The 15,381-nt window shown below is 32.1% G+C and overlaps 1 long non-coding RNA gene across 1 annotated transcript; it reads left to right on the forward strand.

Moving 5' to 3' along the window:
• The first annotated feature begins 254 nt into the window (after window positions 1-254).
• LOC148277387 (uncharacterized) lies at window positions 255-753 on the forward strand. Its single transcript, XR_015823486.1, has 3 exons — window positions 255-375; window positions 448-566; window positions 648-753. It is a non-coding gene; the product is annotated as an uncharacterized LOC148277387 (long non-coding RNA).
• Window positions 754-15,381: the final 14,628 nt, after the last annotated feature.

A 15,381-nucleotide genomic window follows, 5' to 3' on the forward strand; every position in this document is an offset into this window, starting at 1 on the left:
AGCGCGGAGCTCTGTAAATAAGCTTCTCTTAACAGACAGGATGAAGAAGACTCGGCTCGAATGGGCTAGAAATGATAGACGTTGGACAGTAACCGACTGGCAGAGGGTGATGTTTTCCGATGAGTTCAACTTTTAACTTGTTTGTCTCAGCTAGATGACAGTAGGTGCGCCGTAAACCTGGAGAAAGGTTTCACCCAAAGTATATGAGAAGAACGATAAAACATTCCCTGCGTCATGATATGGGGGTATATGACAAGTCATGGCGTTGGACCAGTATGAATGAATGACGTCACACCTGCAATAGAGGCTTTAACTGAATTTCACAAGGATTCAGTTTTTCAAGACGATTCCGCTCCGTGTTATAGAGCTCGTTCTGTGAGTACAAGACCAATATTTTTATCAAAATTGTAATGTCAACGCATCGTAAATAATGTAATTTCATTACAGATAACCGACTTCAATGAATTAATGGGAATAGCGTCTATGAAATGGCCCGGAAACAGTCTCAACCTGAACACCATTGAAAACGTGGGGGCAATTATAAGGGAAAATTAGCCAAAAAAAAGGTGAAAAACATCATGGAGCTCAAAAAAGTCATAAATAATATCTGGGAGAAGGGGATAACACAAAACATTAATTCATTTCAGGATAAAACTTGTTATAGAGAACTAACGGACCCGACAGACGTTGTCCTGCCCGAACGTTGGCTTGCCTGCTATTTATTACCTTGAAAAAATACTTTTCATCGATAAGTAGGTACCTAGGTACTTTTTTGTGATTAAATTCCAAAATGAATTAAATTAGGTTCCTAGGTACTTGTTTATGGTCGAATTCCAAAACATAAAAGAAATATTTTTTCAAATATGGCATTCTTTTTGCAAACGTCAAACTCCGGTCTTCTCACCAACAGAGGGGTGTACTTATGTTGGAATACGATTTTTAAAAATGTATTGAATTTAACATTATTTTAGTATTACCAAAAATCCAGTAAAAATAAATAAATGGGTAGAAACCATAAGAAATTTAAATAAATAATCTGATTGAGATCCATAAAAAACAAAAGCTGTTTGTAAACATTCAAAAACAAACGTTTTTACAAACAAACATCATTCCATTTTTTTGTAAATGCATTCTCCTCGAATGCAAACCTGGTATATCGATGAATAAAAAATTTTTGCTCCTTACTTATTAAAATAATAATCATTATAAAATGTAACACTAGAATTCTATTAACCATTAATTAATTTTAATGTATAGTTTAAGTATCAAAGATTGTGACACAAGAAAACCAAAGCTTACCGATACAACAAAAGCAGAAAATCCAACTATTGTTAACTCATTAGTGAGTCAGCCCGTTTTGGGCGATATCACTTATTGGGACCATAATGTAACATGTTAGATGGAGACTTACCTAGAGGACGTTGGGTATTAATTTTCTAAATCCTAGTTTTGCATAAATTCCCTGGTATTAAATTTGTGTACTAATTTATGCAATAAATTTATTAGAAAAATAATCGTAATTTATTTCAATATCTTAAGCTTTAGTATTTTAATTTTGGCTTATTTTTGTAACTAAATAAATTAATAAGTGTATTTCATTTATTTTTTTGTAATTTTACGATAAAAATAGTTTCTTAAAATTCTTAATCAATAAAAAAATACTATTGACTTTGATAATTAAGGTTTCTCTAAAATGCGGGTTTTTTAATGATCAAAACTGTATTTTGGGTATTGTTACTTCGCAAAATAATAATATTTAAATTGTAAATGATTGGTTTTTGGTGTAAGTAAAAATACAAAAGGGATAAAATTACTGTTTTTAAAAATGGTGTAATACTCGTATAAAACAAGTAATTTAAAGTGTCCTTTTTTGACTGCTTAGGGACACTGTGAGGAAGTATCATAATTGATTAGTAAAAATAAAAGAAAACAGTTATACATATAAAATATTTGGGAGGTTATTCGACGTTCTTAAAATCGGTATGACTTATCACAATATTTACATGATTCATAAAACTTTGAAATGGACTGTGAATATATTTCAATAAAACAAAACAATAAAAGAAATCGTTTTATATTTATAAATTCACAAATATGTTACGTTCTAAAATTACTTTCAATACATTTTTTAATAATAAATAAACTATAAGGAAAATGAAACAATACTTATAGCAATTTAATACTAATACGTAATACATACAAATATCTTCCAATCATGTGAGATAAAATGAGATTTTAAGTTCTTCTGAAGTGCGATTCTAAACACTCTCTAGAGGATAGAGAAAGCGTTGTTAGCACGTAATTTACGTACTACGTTTAATTACGTGCTAAAATATCTTTCTCTACTTTCTTGTAATTATAAAATATTGTGATGATTACTGTCCAATTAATTATTGGTTTACTTTTTGGGTCTATCTGGTTTTAAATATAAATTTAAGCATAAATACATATTTGTGAGTTAAAATAACTGCATGACAAATTTGTTGCAAAGATATCTGTTTTAGAGACCCTTAAACATGTTTTAAACGGAAAAAATATATGCAATACCTAATTAATGTACATATACATTTCAATAAAGTTATTTTTAGAATTAAAATACAAGTTTGACATTAAAGTGCGCAAATATTAAAATACATATTAATTATATTTCAAACGGAAAGCTTTTTTACTTTTCCTACAGTGTACATATATACAATTTTGTTGAAAAGATGCTGAAGAATCAATTACCTTCATTTTTGGTAAGCAAAGAGTAAAAAAGAGTACTGTTGGTAATTTCTTCAAAACGGTGTCTTAATGCCTCATGTAGGCATATTCATAAATACCCGACGCGTTATCTATTCGGGTTGCTTCGAAATACGTATCCCGTTCGGATCGTTGCGGAATCACAAGGGCGCTCGTTATTAATTAGCACTGTTCAATTTCGTAACGTCACAAAATCGCCCCTGAGTAGCACCTGCTAATCTCACTCAACATATACATTCTCGTTTTCACTGTAGTTTCTCAGCTACGCCATTAATACGTTATTAAATCATTTTGTTAGTTTCGGTTATCACATCAGATACGTCCGCTGTTTACGAGGGCACTTGGGGTGGATTTAGAAACATCCCGAACGAATAACGCGTCGGGTATTTACGAATATGTCCTTTGTAGAAGTAGTTTGTGTGGTTTTACTGTAGTTATATCGACTGTGTTCGATCATTGCACTTCACAAGAAAGGCAATCCTTTAGAGTGCAATAATTACCGCGGAATAACTCCGCTTAGCTTTCTAGGAAAGATTCTTGAACACATTTTAGGCACAATAAGAACTCCAGTTCTGGAAATTCTTCAAGTAAACCAAACTGGTTTTATTACGGGTAAGTCGTGTGCAAACCGTATCTATGAATAAGATTTATTCCCCAACAGAACAATGAAATGAACTCACCCCTTACGTGTTGTTTCAATGACTACAAGAAAGCATTTGATAGTCCGCGTCGACCATCTTTCTGGAAAATTCTCGATGCCCCCGAAATCCCTCTCAAGATTATTGCTGTTATAAAAGCGCTACATGTAGACAGCAATTGTGAGAGAAGTGGCAGCTCTTTGATTGATCGGTTAGGGGTTTCCACTGGAGTGAGGCAAGGTTGCGTCCTCGCACCGTTCTTATAAGTCATATTGATAGATTTTAAACTATGCAAATCAATACCACCCGACGGAGGTGTAAAGAGAACTTCCCTCTTAAGTTGTGCGACTTGAAGTATGCATACGATTTGGTTCTTGAGAACTCGAAGTCTATTAATGATCTTCAGGAAATTGTTGACAGACTGCAGGAAAAATCCGCTCATCTGGGTCTTAATGTTAATACCAAAATGATCCCGGTTATGTGCAACGAATCCTGTTGTGACCCCAATCATCCTCTCTTTAATGATGGGCAGAGGATCGAGAAAGTTGACAGCTTTAAATACTTGGGAGTTCACATAACTAAAGATGGTGGCATGCACAGAGCTAGCGACCCGCCTAGGAATTGCTGGAGCAACTTTTAACACGATGCGTGCGGTCGGGAACTCTAGTCTATACTCGATCAAAACGAAATGGCGATTATTTAACTAATGTATAATGCCAGTACTCCTATATGGGTGAGGATTCTGGCACCTTATTAAACACCAAACTTCTAAGTTTTGAGAGCAAGTGCCTCAGGAGAATATTAGGCATAGTGGTTCGATTTTATAACTAACATTGAAGTCCGAGAAAGAACGCAGCGGCCTCCTATAACGAACGTTTTGAGGGTGTGGAGGTAGATCTGGCATGGATACCTGCTGCAAATACCTCAGAAGAGCCTTAGCTGCCTCTTCCTTACACTTGCGGGCTCCCGCTGTCCTGGGAGACCGTCGATGATGATCTTTTGCCTTTATTCGGCGGAACTAAGGGATGCTGGATTGACATGGGAGAAGGCGAAAGTGCTAGCTAGCGATAGGTTTTTCTGGAGGCGTTTAGTGATGTCCACATGCTTCACTTAAGAGCGGATGTGGAAAAGAAGACGAATATCGACTGTGTACAGGACAAATGCTTCAAACCACAATTATAGAAAAAGCAGTTTCACTATTTAAAACGTGTTTATAACCAATTACGTAGGTCTTTTACAAATTCAAGCAAAAAGAGAACCTTAAGGCAATCATTTTGCCAGAATGTGTATAAGACCAACTCTTCATAAGTAAAAAAAAAACAGACCAAAACTAATAAAAAAAACTATGGCTTAAATTGTGGTTTAAAGCCTTTGTCCTCAACACAGTCGATATAGTTAATTAGGTTAAAAGAAATGTCCAATAGTTAAAATTTAGAAATAAAAAATAAAAATAAAACCGCATTCAAATGCATAATTCGTTATTCAATTCATATACGAAGATGTTACACACAACAATTTTAATAAATCACGTCAAGTTCTATCATCGAAATTTAACATATTTTTCTAGTTTATTTTGTCATAGTTATTTGGAGAATAAAACAAGAATGGGCAAACATGCAGACATTATGTGTGCTAATCTGGAAAATAACACTACTCACAAGATTTTTTCTAAATAGACTGTTAGGTTGTTAAAATAATATTATTAAGATTAAAACTGTCAAATATGAAACTTTAAACATTAAAAATATTAATTCTAACAACAAGATCCAACATAAAAAAACATGTTACATGACTTATTATTTATCAGATTTCATAACCTATTACTTACCATTCACAGTTTATACAGTCAGTCCCTGAATACAAGTAAATTTGGAGTGTAATAATATGTATGTATACATATAAGGTGACACAAGAGCCACCAATGATTGATATTTTAATGTATAACAGGATTTTCAATTTTAGATTGTGAAACATAACGCATTCGCTAATATACTATCCTTAATAAAAAATACTACACACTAATAATATTTTTAAGAGATTCGTAGTTAAATCTCAAACACGAAAATACCATAATTAATTTTTAGTTTCATGGCCATTTAGATGTTACCAGGATACCTCTCTGTTATTATTTTCAAATTCAAATTAACATAACATAACATAACAAATAACAAAGGATTTAAGACGTTAAATTGGAACTTTATATCAAACCAAGAACCCTTGAGCAATGGTTCGACATTATTAAGGTATAATACTCTCTAATAGCAAGAGTATTTGCCTCTTAAACATAGTTTCACTAATGTGAAAGATGTCGATCTCCAAAGTGATAATGTTCAGCTGCTTGTGTTATATGTCATTAGCTCTTCCTCGTTTTTCACAGTGTGTCAAATCATTTCGTGTTTTATTATGTCATGTATCATTAGATATTACTTAGCAATATTGCAAAGTATATCAAATCGCTTAACGTTCTGCACAGTGTGTCAAATCACTTGATGTTTAATTATGCTGTGTCATTTGATAGCACTTTGCATTTTTGCAAAGTATGTTAAGTCGCTTAACGTTCTGGACAGTATGTCAAATCACTTAACGTTTTATTGTGTTATGTAGATAGCACTTAACATTTTTGTTAAATTGCTTGAATAGTTTTCCAGTATGTCAAATAGAATTATTGAGATGATGTTATTCTATCTAAAATGAAAAAACTAATGACACACAATAGAATAACACAAAAAAACCCTCTGTACCTAACATTCAAGCATCTAAAAAACAACTTATTTTTAATATGTCTATAGCAGCAATAGTAATTTATTTGTCTAAAATTTAAAATTTCACCCGTATAAATATTTAAGTAAACCACAAAAACGATATTTTTCATTTACTTAAATTTGTAATTGTGTCTCTAAATTGGACTAGATATATTGAGTAATGAAATACTAATGCATTATAGACAAAACTTCTTTTAAGATACATAATTTAGCTGTAAAATGCTTATGCTTTATTCTTAAAATTACTAAAAAATGCATATCTGTTCCCCAATAAATAAATGGCTTCAAATACGATGTAAACATCATCAAAACAAAACATTCATGTAAACACATTCTACCGTACATTCACGGAGACTGGACCGCTGTGCACGTGCAAACCACGAGCCCGCTGCGTGATATCGCATGATTGGCTCATTTCACACCACGGCAAAAATCTACACGGCATGATAAAATACAATGCGGTGGATCGATGTTTATTGTTTTACAATTATTTATTTATTAAATGCCTGGCAAAAACAATAACCAGTATACCACGAAGTCGACTAATCTCCAGTCGATTTCCTTTTGCAGGATTTTTACCCGAGAGTACTCGCTAATTTTAAATAATGATTGATAAAATTATCATCAAAATATATTTTGCTAAGTTTTACTTTATTATTTTAATCGGGCTGTGGTGCCGTGGCTATTGTTGTGGACTCACGGATCAGAGGTCCGAGGTTCGAACCCCACTCTGACTCAACTTGATTTCTTGTTTCTAATAGTGAGTTATTTACAACTCGTTGAAAATGGTCACTGAAATTTAAATATTTGAGTTTTATAAAAAAAAAACAAAAAAATTAATAGTATCAAATTTAAAAAGGTACTAACGAATTTAATAAATGTCAATCCACTAAAATTTTACCGTGCCGTTTAGATTAAGATGATAATGTGTGAAATAGGCTATTCTCCGTCGGGTACCTCGCGGCTGGTTTGTTTATTTGAAAATTCTTGTAATAATGTACAGACTTTAGCTGTATGATTACTTAATAATAATAATTCTTACTTTTTAAGATTATTTCAATACAATATTAAGCTAAAAAGAACACACATTTCAATATTGATCATTATGTAAAAAAAAAAGCTTAAGTGATTGTCATTTAAACATACGCATACAGCTACATATTTTTTAATGGTAACATCATATGGTACAAGATTTGAAGCATGTTAATTTTTTTAAACTTGAATCGTTACTTGCTTCGGCAAGGTGAATGGTCAAAGTGACTTGATTGCTAGATATTCCATTTTTCATAATTTTGTTTTAAATTTAATAAAGATTTAAGTTAGGATAATTATTCTATATGTTTTCTTACAATTTCCTTTGGTAAGGTGAGATTTCTGAAAAATAAATTTTTTGGTAGAAATGCTCACTTCATAAATTTGAGCTAAAAGCGCTAAAAGTTCAAAGAAATTTGGGCAAGAACAGAGTGAGATAAGCCACTGATAGATAAATAAAACCGCCTCTAACATATTTTGCAGAAGCATTTCTCATTCAAACCACTCACACAATACTCAAAAATAATACTATTAAAACAGCGGCCACGGTAGGCCCTGTTGGATAATGGCTAATATGCTTGCCTTAAGTGTTGGGGTTCAATTCCCAGTGAGATCACGATAATTAGGAAATATCACATACTACGAATACCGATAAAAAATATATGAAATGGATTTTGAATGATTAATTGTACTTTCAAAGTCAATATGGATATTGTGGAGAAATGTTTTCATACATCAATGTGAAAAATGAAATTAATAAAAATACGTTGCTAAAAAAATTCGACGTGTTTGGCCTTGGTTGTTGTGACGTCAAGATTCGTGATATTGTTCTAAACAAAGTTCAATGGCCAGGAACATATAAACACGAATCGTGAAGTATTAGGGGCGTGGCCAATGGAATGATCGTTTTTGCGGGAATTCAAAATTACAAATTTAAAATTATTTTTTATGCTTCTAATAATTAGCAATTTTTTTTTTACTGAACGGTATTTCATAGACCTTTATTACTTTAAAAATGTAAAAAAAGTGATATTTCCGTATTTAATGTGATTTTTCTCAAGCCAGGATGGTTTCTTGAACCTATTGGCCGGTTTCAGAGCAAATAAGAAAAAAAATATTGTTCTGATCAGTGTAAAATTGCTAAAACTTGCCGTTAACTACTGTAGTATTGAAATTTACAACTTATACAGACGTATGAAATAATTTTAAACATATTTCAATTTTATCTTCTACTTTATTTATTCTACCATACATAGGCATTTTTTCAAAAAAAAATTTACAAAAACGGGTGTTTTCATATTTTTATGTATCAATGGCAAAACATATTTTGAGTATTTGTAGAAATCGTGCTGCAAAATAAAAACTGTGTTTTAAAAAACTTGTATATACTTATAAACAATATCTACTGGAATTAAAAACTGGAAATTTAATGATAAAGATTGCTGTATATAAGGCCTCATTTTTTAAATTTTAATACGGAATATATAATATAACTTAAAATAAATGTTGTAAATTCATTTAAGCAAACTGTGATATGTGGAATAAACACCTGATAAGAAGTCATAGGATGAAACAAATATATTACTTAACATATATTACAAAAAACGTACATTTCAAACACATTTATTTTTAGAATTTTCATTTAAGTAAAATGAAATTAAAACGTAAGTTTTGATAAATTAATTCCCTTTCCTTATTTGAGTAAAATTATGAAATATTAATGTACTGCAGACTGCAGGTTCATAATGGAAATTACATATTACCTTTTATTGAAATTTAATGAACAAATTATAGTGAAATTCCACCAAGAATATTGAATTTAAGTGTAAAAAAAAGGACACAGATTTTAAAATGTGATATACATAGATTTTTAAAAAATATAAAAAAAACAGGTGGAATCATTCATTTCATTATTCCCTTTCCGCACCTAATGGTGCATAGGGCACTGCATTCGAACCGAACCCGAGACCTCTTGCATGGTAGGCAAATGCGCTGACCGCTACACCACGAGGCCGACTAGGCGACGAGGTTAAGGATATATTCATTAAATCAATGGGATAAAAATGTGTAAATTAATGGTTTGAATTTGGATTGTACAGGGGTAGGCGGCGCTCGAAGTGTTACCAACCTCACGGTGCTGTAGCAACCAAACGGCTAATGACAGTAGGCTCATGTTTTGACACGTCTCAGTCTGTTATATTGTTAATAATTCTACCGATGCATATCGTTTTACGTCACAGTGAAAAAATCTTATCGAAATGGAATTCAAACTCAACAGTGTTATTGCTCTGTACTTGGCTGGAAAATCGCAACTAGCCATTATTAATGAGTTACGACATTTACATGTGAACAAAATGTGTGTTTATCGGGCCATTTCACGTTACAATGATACTGTTAGCATAAAAAACGCCATGGAGGTGGACACCCTAAAACAGCAACATCGACAGAAATGGTTCAAAACGTGAAGGCCAGAATTTAACGTTATCCACGACAAAGCGCAGTTCAATTGGCGAAAAATCTCAATGTGTCTGCTCGTAGCATGGGGCGCATATTAAAAAATAAACGACGATTGAAGCCCTACAAAACACAAAAAAGCTAGTTTAACGCATGCACAAAAGGCAGTTCGCCTGGCAAGAACAAAGGTGTTAAAAATTTGGTAATTTCTGATGAAAATTTTTTTACGGTTCAGCAATATGTAAACAAACAAAACGATCCTGTATGGTTACAGTGCAAATCAAAAGACAATTTAGACCAGCGAATTGCTCGGCGAAAGCAAGCGCCTGCATAAGTGATGGTTTGGGCCGCGGTAACTGCCACAGGACGTTCACCACTTATTTTCATTGAATAGGGCGTAAAGGTAAATCAGCAAATCTACTATGAAAAGATTTGAAATAATGCGTTTTTACCTTGGACACGTAAAAAATCGGTAGATACCATTGGACGTTTCGACGAGACTCGGCATCATCCCATACGTGAAACCCAACGGTTTTTACAAGAAAAAGTTCCCAGCTTCATTTCATCACAACAGTGGCTTTCATTATCTCCGGACTTAAAACCAATGGACTTTTCCATATGGTCCATTTTAGAGGCCAAAGTCAGCCACTATCAGCCAACATTCGTGCGGCGTGTGAAGCCTTCTTGGACAGACTCGATGCTTTTATCTACGCATTAGGTGGCTAGATCGAACGATAACATTTTTTTAAAAATTGAAATGTTTTTAATATATACTGAAGTTTTCAAATTAAAAAAATCAAAATTGACAAAATTGCAGAATTTTTAATTGGTAACACTTCGAGTGCCGACCCCTGTATATGAAGTCTAGAAAAGACTTGAAACTGATGTTAAAAAAGCGTTGTAGATAAATTATTCAATAAATAAAATGAAACAAAGAATACTGATTGATAGTAAAAGTTCTCTAGAAAAGTATACGGTTCATTACATTAGTTAAATATTTCGTTATTAAAGTAATACTGGTAGTTATAAAAGATTTTAACTTAAATTGTGCGCAGCATTATTTGCAGCAAAAGTTGCCATGATATGAGCTGCGTTGCTAGCTGCGACACTCGCCAAATTGCTGGCAGCAATTTGGGAAGCAAAATTAGCCGAATTATTAGCCATCATATGCGAAGCAACATTAGCTGAATTATTGCCTGCTATTTGAGAAGAGATATTAGCTGAATTAGCCGTTAAATGTGCTATGGTATTGCATATATTGTTAGATGTGGTGTTCACTGAGTTATTAGACATATTGTTTGCCACATAGTTGGCTACGTTAGTGGCTGCAATGTTAGCAGCATTGTTCGCTGCGAAATTAGCCGCAATATTTGCAACGCTCGTAGCTGCAATATTAATGGCGTTATTATGCTGAATTGCGTGCATCGCTCGCCCCATTTGGTTCAGAGTCTTCATCCATACATTGGGATGGTTGTGCGCATTTTTCACCCTCAAAATTCTTCCAGCCATGGTGAATATAACAGCCCTGCAGCCCTTGGTACCGTGGGTGGAACAGATCCATCTTGCTTTGCCGGAACTTGTACTTTGATGGCTATGTGTGAAACCGAGATACCTGATCAGCAATCGTCCCTTTTGCGAAAGGATGTATTCAACTAAAACAGAAATTAGAATATATTAAATACAATTCGGCAATTATTACACTTTAAAAAAAAAATAATAATAATAATCTTTTATCACTGATACTTACTACATAATAACGACGAATCGATGTCCGAAACAAATATATACTAACATACACAAAAAATAAAAAAAATGGTGTTTCAAAAAGCATATATTTTGAAAAAATCACTAGGTACACAAATGAAAGAACTGATAGAGATAATTATTTATTGATATAAATGTGTAGGTGTACTTAAATTCATATATGCAAGAAAAAATCTCGTTAAAATAATATTGTAAGTATGAGCTTTACTCATAGTTATATTTTTAAGTAAAACTGGAAATGAATGATCAAAAAGACCTTTGTGGAAAGTGACACATGAACAGTTATTTCTCATAATACACAGTAATTTTAAGCATGAGAAATTATAGTATGACAACATAGACAACAAGTAGGTATAGAAGAAGACTTAGGGGGTAAATCACCATTTCCTTGTTAAACCTGGGGTGCAATTATGAATCTTATTATAAAAATATATTAAAGAAACGAAAATGCATAACAAAATAAAATAAATAAACAATTTACTTTTTTTTGTATTCAGAATACCACCACAGATTAGTTTATATGTCCCGCTAAATGGCATTTCAGTTTAAAAATCGATTTCACAATCTTTGACTATGGCAAAAAAAATGTAAACCACGTTTAAATCGCCGCTAAAGTTAACTAGAGGTATTTCCTCTGTTTGAATCACATAAAAAATCACACAAAAATGGTGTCGCTCGCGTTACCGCTATGACAGCTCTGATTAATTTTTTATAGCCGTGAAAACCGTTTATAATCTAAATAATTATGCGAGAATCCAAGATTTTGTATTAAATTAGGTTGGTATCCTATCAACAAAATACAATTAAACTTGATTAAAGCTTGTATAAGAAAACGTTATGTCCACACGATGTATTTCGTGTTTTGACGGTTAACAGCGGCCAGTAATCAACTTATAACATTAATTCCTGGTAAAAGTTGTTATTTTCTTATGCGTACTGACATATTGAACTAAAAAAAACTAAAATTAAGAAAAAGTATGATTATTATATTATTTGATGTTAAGAAATTGGAAAAGCGAAAGAGAAAATACTAAAACATAAAAATAATAACTATTAAAACTTAAGTGAGCTACGAAAGAAATACTATGGATACATTAACCTAAATGCCATAAAAAGTAACCTCAACTGATGATTCTAATTTTCAATAACATACAAAATACTGCGATATGACGAGGAATGACGCTGTTGATAGAGTGCGTGGGAATGTGCATTTTGAAAAATGCGCGATTTTTTACAGCAAATCCATAAATTTTTACAGTCAGGGCTTTCTGCGGATGTGTTGCCAGACGAATGTCTTGATTAACTAGTCGAAAGATTTATTTAGCATTAAGTCAATGGTGAAATCGGTTGGTTACAAATATCATTTAAATCGGGTAGCTAATTGTAACGTACATTTTGTTTATCAGGATTTACGATGGTGAAATACCCCCTTAGTGGGTTTAAGTACTTAGTTAAAATTATTATTATGGTAGACAAATGCTCGTAATCAAAGACAAAACTCAAGGTGAGGAAAGTACATTCTGATCAGTAAAGAGGACAGTAAAATGGACATCGTCATAAGAGATGGTTGTATGAATTAACAATGTTAAAATTTACACCACGGATGCATATTTTTTGAACAAAACTAAAAGTATAATCAAAGATAAACAAAACAATGCTCACACAATAAATGCACTAAAACTGAAACTCAATAAGATTTTTTTAAAATTAAACAGTTAGGTTTTAAGCAGTGAGCGCAAGTAAATGTTTAAAAAATAAATTATAAAAGGAAAGCAAAAAAAAGAATAAAAACCTTATTTGTGGGACACTGGGTTAATGTATTGTATTTAATTTAATAGCTTTTCAATTAATTTGAGAAATATTTTTAGATACAATTACAGAAAAAAATAAAGAAAAACGTATTCATTATATTTTCAAAAAAACTCCATTCTTGAACTGACAAAAACGAGCTCGTTGCAACAATCGTCCCGTGAACTCATATTTATTTCCTTCAAATTGTTATACAGGGGGAGCCACATTTTGTTATTTTTTAATATTCCATTTCGCTGAACACGAGAAAAAATGGCATTAATATCTCAAAATATAAAAAAATTCAATAAAACCATTTCAATTGTTATGAATTTATATTAATTGTAAGTAAATTGAAAACTACGGAATAAAGGGATAAATATCTCCACAGTTAATTTCTGAAAAGGTGGATTTGTGGTTATGTTCAGATTTCTTGTTTAGTATAAGTCCGTTCATAGTGACAATCTTCGCTCGGCAGGAAGTTTTAGTCTTGGGAAAGAAAGAACATTTCCAAGTAATTTTGTCATTAAGACATCCCGATTCATAATAGATAAATCTATTAACAACAAGTTTCAGTTTGCCCTTTTGAGAACGCATGTAAAATACTGGAAAAACAAGAGAAGAATATTTTATATATTTAAAATATGATCATGTACTTTAGGCTGGTCCTTAATCAAGGAAGTAAAGAGATAAACTGTCGCAAAGAACCCTAGTGACTGGCTGTACAAACTTGTAAGAGTTTCGCATTATATTAAATAAATTGTCTATGTTTTATGAATTTATGTATGTGTATGCGCATGGGTGTATGTACATGTGTGTGTATGTATGTGTGTGTATGTATGTATGTGTGTAAATATGTGTGTATATGTATATGTGTATTTATATATATATAATTTTTTATTTTTTTTAATAAATATTTGCGTTCTTATGATTTACCCAAACATTTAATTTTGAGGGCCATTTTCAACGAGTTGTAAATAACTCACTATTAGAAAATGGAATCGAGTTGGGGTAGAGTATGATTCGAACCACGGACCTTTGGTCCGTGAGTCCGAGACACTAGCCACAGGACCACAACCCGATTAAATAAATATATGTGTCTGTATGTATATGTATCAAAATGAGTACACGAGTAAGTTTATATTTTATTAGTCTGTGCTTTCTATTAACTTGTAAACCATTATCATAAATTAAAATGTAATTGCCTAGCTTGAAACGGGGTATGTACCCTTGTTAGCTAGGCATAGTGAATATAAAATTGTATTTATGATAAAATGTATAAATAAATCAAATAAAAATAATAAATGAAAAAAAATATATAAATGGTTGCATACATTTTGTCCTCATAAGACCCATATATGGACACATAAGTTTCTTGTTTTTTGGAATAATTCACTTCCGATTGGACCGCAGTTGACGGTTTTATACTGAAATTTTTCATAATTACTTGAGTTTCGTGTAGAAAAAGCCGCCTTTTCACTACCAATGTCTTTTGGATTGACGGCTACAGCCTACAGCCATCATTTCCTAAATGAGATGCACGATTTTGACAGCACATGTTTTTAAAAATTATCGAGGAAATGTGGCAACTGCAATTAGTTGATTTTTAGATCACTTCCCGTCTTCGGTAAATGAGCAATGACAGACTTTAATACAATATTGTATGAGATAGAGCCCTAATTGTATGCAATCAAGCGACTACTTTTACCGTTTGCGCATTAAAGGGTTCAGGGATCACACTGTGCAACATTAACCATTCTACTTATGTTCATACACATTATTTCTATGTGAACCCTTAAATGCCTAGACTTCTTTATTAGAAAATATCGATAATCCCTAACGGATAAAATCTAATATCTGTCTAGAAATATTTGGACATACTCATAATATTAATAAATTATGATTATGTCCAAATGTCCAAATGGTCGGTGAATTCAAGAATTATAAAACATATGTTGGATTCCCTTAAAAAAAACTAATATTTCAAAGTAAAATAAGTAGGCACTGCAACATATTACATAGATCTGATAAAATTTCAATTGTATAATTAGAATGAAATTGATGAAAGTAATATGAACATATTTATTTTATCTACTGTCTTTGTACTTTTTTCATTACTTGAGTACTTTCAGTATTTCCATTTATATTTTTGCATTGGGTAGAGAGGGGGAATGGCGTTCACTTAAGGAAAATACGCTGTA

Source organism: Micrasema longulum, unplaced genomic scaffold (genome assembly GCF_059751315.1).
Source record: "Micrasema longulum isolate JH-2025_06_02 unplaced genomic scaffold, ASM5975131v1 h1tg001039l, whole genome shotgun sequence".
Classification (NCBI taxonomy): Eukaryota; Metazoa; Arthropoda; class Insecta; order Trichoptera; family Brachycentridae; genus Micrasema; species Micrasema longulum.